We start from the raw sequence: 8,374 nt of genomic DNA, 5'->3' as shown, positions 1-8,374 counted from the left end.
GCTTTTTTCCATATAAACTTACCTCAGGTAAGTAAATAGTTGATGAGGGGAAGTTTCTTTTTATGGTTATTCTATTTAATAAAGAAGGAATGAAAGAAATTTTTAAAAATCACTATTTTGCCGACTCCTCTTAGAAGACAACAGTTTTAGGCAATGATTGTCGATAATCATTGCTATCATAAAAAAGAGACAATTAGATATGATGTGCTTCCTAATGGAAATACATAGCACCATGTATAAATTACTTTTTGCCAAAAATCAGACCTGATCAGACCAATTGTCTAGATCTAAGTGCTAATTTATGGAAAAATAGAAAGGACAGAGGAAGATGTTGAATTAACAGTGGCAGGATACACTCAGCAAAATCCAGGATCTAGGAAATTCTACAAGACAAGTGGCCTGGTTTCTTCAAAAATGAAACCACAAGAACTAACAAAAGGAAGGAGAAGGCTACAGATTAAGAGGTTTAAAATTACATATCAGAAAAATGACGTTAGTAGACCTTTTTCAGTTTCTATTTCCGATAAACCAATGATTGTCTATTACAAACAAACTCTTATGAGATAAGCAGGGAAAACTGAACATTTGCTAGATATTCTATTTTTAAAAATATCTTGTTATTTAATATTAAGGAATATTTTAGGTTCATGTTGGTTTTAATGGCTGTTTTTAAAAAACATCTTTTAACGATATATAATGAAATATTTACTGGAAAAATATGATGTCTTGGATTTTCTTAAAAATGATCTAAGGGAAGAGAGCAGTAAGTGGGTCAGAGATGAAAGAAGACTGGCCATGTATTGGGAGCTGTTGAAGCTGGTGACAGTACATGGGTGTTTATTATACCATTCTTTCCACTTTTGTGAATGCTTCATGCTTTCAATTACAAAAAGCATGTAAAGGATGTTGCAATATTGCAGGTGAACAGAAGCAAACAAACTCTTATTCAAGAAATGCAAAGAAAAAATAACTTTTGGCCTATCAAATTAGCAAATATGTAATGGTAATTCCTAAGGTTAGAGGAAGCAGACACTTGCATGGCTTGTAGGAAGAGTGTAAATTGGTACAATGCTTTTGAAAAGTAATTTGTCAGTATGCAGTAAGAATCTTCAAAAAACATTCTTATCCTTTTCAGAAGAAAAGAACTTATTATTTTAAATGTTCATACCCTTTAACCCAGTAATTTCATGGCATAGTTCTCCATCCCCCAAATATTCTTCAAATAAAGTGAGAAAAGCTTTATATTTAATGAATATGTTCATTGCACTGTTATGTATACAGGAAAAAAACAGAAATCAAACTGATATCCACAACCACGTAAAATTTAATTAGAGCAAAATATTATTTGGATACAGGCAGAAGGAGATTGCGGGGGGTGAGCTGTGAAATTGTCCTCCCGACCCTGGTATGCAGGGACCCACAGTGAGTTCTGAAATCAAGGGCATCTGTAGATATGTTTACCTCACCCATCCAAGCCTGACCACATCCAGGTCCTTTCAACACTGATGGCCTGAGAGATAGCAAAAGGTTGGCCCGAAGAATGACACGTGGATCTTTGAACTGGCAGTACTTCTGAGCAGCACATTTGTCTGCAACAGCTTGAGCCCCATCAACCACCACACTGCACTTTGAGATTGAACCAACAGAACTAATCAGGGCAAAATCCTCCTTAAGACCTGATGAAGTAGATGATTCCACAAAATGGGTGAGTGTCTTTTCAGACTTTGTAAGGATGGTGCAGGATTTCACCTTGGAGGTGTAGAGAGATGAATGCCATCACAGAAGATGAGGGCCTGGAGAATGCCTTGAAGCTGATTCCAGGCAGGAATTCTAAAATTCCAAATCCCAATTTCTAGCATGCCTATCAGGCATTTCCTTTCCGAAATAGAAGTGCTTCTCTTTGACCAGCCCACACATGACAAAGATCTGTTGGTTCATATTAAGGAAGTATCAGAAAACCAGCTGAATTGTAATTTCCAGGTGCAAGTTTAAAAAAAAAATTTATTCCTGAATCCATGCAAAGATCACATCCCTGAGAGAGGGAATCATTGTCCCTGGGAACTGGCTGGAAAGTCCAGTGGAGTCCTACATGGATGCCATCAACAGTGGATCAGTGCCTTGTCTGGAGAACGTGGGGACAACTCTGACCCAATGTGAGAACTCAGCAGCCATGAAGAAGGCAGGCAACCACTACAGTGAGTTGACAGCCCAGAAAGCAGGGTTCCCCCCAGATGTGCTCCAGGAGTTGCTGAATATCTATTTAGGCTTTAAGAGGAGCTGTCTTCGTGGATGCACTCCTTCATGGAGCATCCCATCAAGGATGGCAATCAAAAGTTCCAGGAGAAGTTCATAGGCACCAAAGAGAAAAAGAAGGAGAATTTCTTGCTGCAGAATGGAGAAGGCTATGTCAAATATTGTCAGGCTTTCAGAGACCCTGATGAAAAGTATTTCAAGAGGAATTTTTCTCTGTTCCTGGAGGGCATGATCTCTACTCAGAAGCAAAAGAAAAAGGTTGAACAGAAGCTATAAGCTGGTGGCCAGGAAAGGAGTTAAGGACTACAAGGTGCTCAAGTGCTTCCTGCAGTCACAGGTGGCAATAAAGGGATCCATCCTGCAGTCAGATAAAGCCCTGGCAGACGGAGAGAAGACCAGAGCAGCAGAGTGGGCTAAGAAAGAGGCAGCTGAGAAGGAGAAGAAGCTGCTAAAACAGAGAGTAGCAGCAAAAGATAGGGGCTCAAGAGAGGTGCTGCAAGGAAAACATTGCCCAGTTGACAGAGAAGAAGAAAAGGTGAAAGAGAAAAGCTTCTGAGAGAGTAGGCAAAGGAGCTGGAACATAAGCTGAGGGCCCAAGAAAACTTGCTTAATGAAAGGGTTTTTTAAAAATCTGAGGAGTTGAATGCAGAGATAAATTAACTTTAAATAGGCTGAAACAACTAGAAAAGATGAACACTCATTGGTTTCACAGTTCTTTCAAGGGACTGGCAATTTGTTAGTTACAGTACTCTCAGTTCCCGGTGAAACTGCCAGTTTGGGATGGAAATTTGCGAGCTCACAAACAAAATAGGCTCAGAGTTTCTGTTAGGGAATTATAAAGAGGCTTCTTTTGTTATTCTGTGGGTAACTTTTTAAAACGAGCCTTGGTCATTATTGTATTTAAAAATACAAAGCACAGTAAGAACAGAGCTAGGACTTGTGTTGCCTGTGGCTGATTATTAAAGTATATGTGTCATGTTAGTTTTATTAAGCAAAAGTTTCCAAATAACAAATGAAATAAAAATCAAGTTAGAAGATGTAATGGGATAAAAAAAAAAAAAAAAGGCCAAATTTGAAATAGCTGCCAAGCAAATAAAAACTGTGGAATAAAATTATCAAGAAGCATGTGCAATTTATCTGAAAAAAAAAAGTTAAAATGTTGCTAAAAGCCACAAATATTTATAAAAATGGACAGAAATAAAAATGTCAATCATCTGTAGGCTAAATATACATTACATTTAATGTGATGTAAATAAATTTGTCAAACATAAATACTATTTGACAATTAAAACATTTAAAAGGGCTTATAGATAAAAACGATGTTTATATTATAGTACCTTTTTAAAAAAGAGGATAAACAGTTTATGTGATTATAACTTGATGTGCATTGGATTTTCAAAAAATGGGTATATATACATACATCATAAATAAATACGCATAGATGCATACACACACACACACACATATAACACATACAGAGACCCTCTTACCTTGGGTGGAGCTTTATAACTAACTGCCATGGCTAACAAAAGTGGCAGAAGTGATGCTGTGTGACTTCCGAGGCTAGCTCATCAAAGACCCCCACCTTGGCTCCCCGTCTCTTCAAACAAGCGGTTTTAGACTCCCAAGCCACCACGCAGCTATCCAGCAAGTCTCTGAAGCCCATGCTGGTAAGATCATTGAGCCAGATCACGAAAAGCTGAAGAAGGCTGCGCAAGGACTCCCAGCTGCTTGAGTCTTCCAAGCCCAAGCACAAAACTTGTGAGTGAAGACGACTTTGAGAGGAGCCCAGCCCCAGTCCCAGCCCCAGCCCCACCGTACCCTCCTAAAAGAGCCAGAACCAGAACTCCCAGCCTATCCACTCCTAAATTCCCAGTCCACAGATCATAAATGACTGTTGTCATTTCAAGGCACCAAGTTTTAGTGTGTACCGATAGATAACCAATATGCAATTTCATAGCATATAACTGTAATATATAAAACCACAGTAAAAAGTACATTTAAAAGACAGGAAAAAGATGCCCCAAAATATGAACAGTGATTGCCTCTGGTGGGAGCTCTGTGTGTATGCTCTATTTTCCTTCTTCCCAATTTTTTTGAATAATCACACAGTTCTTTAATAAATAAATTTTATGATGGAAATATGCTTACCTGTGATAACTTAGGTATCCAGTCTCCTTCAGTCAAGCTCAAGGGTTTCCACCAGGGTTTCCTGAGGGTCACGTGCAGCGACATGAAGCCAAATACAGTTGAATCCTTGACCATTGGTTATTAGAGACCGTCTCATCCAGCGCCACCCCCACCGCCGAAGCTGTTCTAAATTTCCTGGACACATGTTCATGGAACAGTTGAATTAAATGTCTCCATGACAGGGGCTTTGTCTCACCCAGAGCTAGGCTTTTCCATCTTCAGTCTCCTCTGACTGTAAGTCTGCTCTTATAATGAACTGAAAAGTGTCTTCCTGGAGCTTCCACTCACTGGTCCTATTGATGAGATATTTAGGAAGCCTCCACAGAATGCCCACCATGGGCCAGGCATTGTTCTGGGTCCTGAGATACAATAGCAAACAAGACAGACAAAGTCCTTCGTCCCAAGGAGCTTAGATTCTAGTAAGGCAGACACGTGGTTAAAAGAAAACGTGCATAATATAAAGACAGTACTAAATACTAGGTACTACGAGGAAAATAAAGCAAAGTAAGGGGAGTGAGAGTGAGGGAGCACAATTTGAGAAAGGGTGGTGTGGTGGTTTGAAGCTATGCACCCCAGAAAAATATGCTTTTGAACCTAATCCATTCTTGTGGGTGTGAACGCATCATAAGGAGGACTTTTGGATGAGGTTATTTGGTTAAGGTGTGGCCCAATTCAATCAGGATGGATCTTACACCTCTCGCTGGAGTCCTTTATAAGCAGAATGAAATTCAGACCCAGAAAGAGATAAAGCCACAGGAAGAAAGAAGCTGAAGGCGAAGGTAACCCAAAAGAAAAGGAAGAGGCCAGGAGAGGCCACCACGTGCACTGCCATGTGACAGAGGAGCCCAGGGCCAAGAGTCACTGGGAAACAACTCAAGAACACCACAGTCTTCAGGAAGAAAGCATCACCTAGATATTGCCTTGATCTGCACGTTTTCCTAGGGAGTCAATGGGAGTCAATAAATTCCCATTGTTTAAGCCAACCCATTGCATGGTATTTTGCTTAGCAGCCAAGGAAACTAAAACAGATCATTGGGAAAGTTCACTCTGGGAGGTGACCTTTGAGTAGAGAACTTAACTAATGAGAGCAGGAGACTTGTGCATATTTAGGGGAAGAACATTCCAGTCAGAGGGGCCTCAAGTGTGAACTCCCAGAGCAGGAACCTGCCAGGCATATCCAAGTAATGGCACAGAAGGCACAGTGGCTGGTGAGTGGTGAGCATGGGAGAGAAAAGTAGGGAAATGCGATCAAGGAAGAATGCAAAGGTAGATGATGGAGTCCTCTGCCTGCTTTACTAAGGACTTCGGGTTTCATTTGAGGTGTGATGGGAAGCCACTGGGGGGTTTTGAGCTGAGGAGTAATGTGAGATGATTGAAGTTTTTGAAGCACCACCCTCGCTGCTGTGTGAGTAGAGTGAAGTTGGGGGTCAAGGGGAGCAGAGAGATCACTTGGGAGGTCTCTCTGCTGCCCAGACAACAAATGGATAAGAAGCAGTGGAATCCTGGACATAATTTTGAAGGCAGAACCAATAGAACTTGGTGTTTGAAAGTGTGAAAGTGAAAGGGGGGTCCAAGATCATTCCAAGTTTCTTCCACACGAACAACCATAGGGCCAAAAATATTTGTGTAAGATGGTAGAGATGCATCTATGAATAAAACATAGTTGGCTCGTGTACTTCCCAGAGAGAGACAGACATATTCACAGATAATCTTTACCTATTAGGTTCTAATATATCGAATACCATATAGTGAGGCTAGGTGTTGAAATGGACCTATTTGGAAACCTGGGAAAGGCGTGGCTGAGGGCTTCCTGGAGAACAAATGCTCAGCGGAGTCTTGAAGGATGAGTAACGGTTGGCAGGTGAAGGTCTTCCCAGGGGCTGGGACCAGCCTGGATGAGGCTTGGAGGCAGGAAACAGTGGGGTATTGAGGAAAACTCCAGGCACTTGGGTATTAGTAGAGCATACAAGTTCAGGGCAGTGTATGGAAGGAAATGAGGCTAGAAAAGTCCACAGACATCCCCCACAAAGGGCCTTGGCCAGTTTAAGGAACATGGGTTTTGTCCATGGGCAGGTCCTAAGTCAAGGAGAGGAGTGGTGAGATATGGGCCTCAGAAGGAGCACTCTGGAAGCCACAGTGCAGAGAAGGGAGTGGAGAGGCCAAAGTGGAGGCCAAGAGGCCAGCAGAGAAGATATAATAATAGTCTGGGGGGGGGAATGCAGAGATGGAACTAACACAGTGAACAGAGGGAGGAGATTTCAAAGAAAAGGAAGGCAAAATGGGCAGGACTTGGTGACTGATTGGCTACTGGGGCGATTGCATATGGTCTGGAATGGTGCCCTGCTCCTAAGGCGGGGTGACTGAGGTGGGAAGTCGGGGGAAAGGTCATGGGTACATTCAGACACATGGAGCTTGAGCTGCCCGAGGAATGCCCAAGTGGCTGGTGTAATATCTATAGGCTAGATAGAGAAGTCTGAGCTCAGGGAAAGGCCAGGACTGGAAATAGAGATGTAGCTATATCATTCTTTCCCTTCAGGCTCTGTAAGTCAGGCTGATTTGCTTCCCACAGGGAGGTTCTTTAAATAGCCGAGAATGGCCATGACATTCTTCAACTCCATCCCACTGAGCTGCCTCCAGGCTAAACGCCGTAGGTTCTTCCCGTCACCACTCACTTTTGGGGAAGGTAAGCAGAATTGTTGAAAACCTCCCTACGCCACTCTGGACCAGCAGCACCTGGGAGATGTTAGAAATATAGAATCTTATGCCAGCTCCAGACCTACTAAGTCAGAATTTGCATTTTAACAAGTTCCCCCTTGGGAGAAGTGTTGACTTCCAGTACAGACTGGATTCACACTGCCTGTGTTTCTATCCTGGCTCTGTGGGCAGATTGTTCCAACTCTGTGCTTCAGTTTCTTCCTCTATCAAATGAGGAAAATAGGCAGACTCACTTCATAGGAATGTTGTAAAGACGTAATAAAACAACTCAAGTTAAGCATTTTACACAGTCCGGCACTTAGTAAGGGTGCATTTATTATTGACGACTTGACTCCAGCCCCCTTACTGTGCTGAGCAACCTCTGACTCACCTCCAATTTGTCTGCGCCTCTTTTTAAGTAGGTTCCCCCCAGAGCTGAGCATTGCCACCGAGTGGTCTGGCCAGCCTAAATTAAATTGGACCAGTTCATCCTACATGCCCCATTTTCATAACTGCTGCCTTCTGGTATCATGGAATGGAGTTGATTGCAGATGATGGCTGAGACCTGAGCTTGGAAGCCCGACTGCCTGAGTTTGAATCCTGCCTTTACCACTTAGCAGCTGGTAAAATTATTTAACCTCTCTGTGCTTCTGTTTCCTTGTCTATAAAAGGGGGCTGATGATAGTACCTAATTCATAATGTTATTACAAGGTTTAGAGGTTTAGGTGACCTAAAGCACTTAGAATAGAGCCTGGCACACAAGAAGTAGTCACTAAATATAAAATCTCAGTATGATGCACTTCAAAAAATCACGACATTTTAGGGTTGCAGAGAAGTTGAGTTATACACAAGCCACTCAGCTAGAAAAGTGTAGGCCTGAGTCTGGCTCAGACACCAGGCCCTTTGACCTTGACTCACATCTGTGTCCTCTTCTCACAACACGTACATCGCAATCTACATGAACATCAACCCCGGGATTGTGCAGTATTCAACCTGAACAACTATATATGGTGGGCCTGCTCACCCTGATTTCATCCGAATCTAGCTGCCTTTATGTAGGGTATGGAGGAGAAAGGGGACCCAGCGTCTACACTAAGAGAATCTAAATGCGTTTGCATTTTGCCTCAAGTCAGTAATGGGCTCTGTAATTATGAGTTAAATATGGAGTTAATTTTAGTGAGAAATAAATCCAATTTTTCCCCTTCCCTTACTGTCTTAAGTCTTATAGAAATGTCAA

General features: G+C 42.0%; 1 pseudogene; it reads left to right on the top strand.

Moving 5' to 3' along the window:
* Positions 1-1,407: 1,407 nt before the first annotated feature.
* LOC143690387 (guanylate-binding protein 7 pseudogene) lies at positions 1,408-2,913 on the top strand (annotated as a pseudogene).
* The last annotated feature ends 5,461 nt before the right edge of the window (positions 2,914-8,374 follow it).

Source organism: Tamandua tetradactyla, chromosome 7 (assembly GCF_023851605.1).
Source record: "Tamandua tetradactyla isolate mTamTet1 chromosome 7, mTamTet1.pri, whole genome shotgun sequence".
In the NCBI taxonomy this organism is placed as follows: Eukaryota; Metazoa; Chordata; class Mammalia; order Pilosa; family Myrmecophagidae; genus Tamandua; species Tamandua tetradactyla.
The sequence above is the reverse complement of the archived record's forward strand: the minus strand, read 5'-3'. Positions and strand labels throughout refer to the sequence as shown.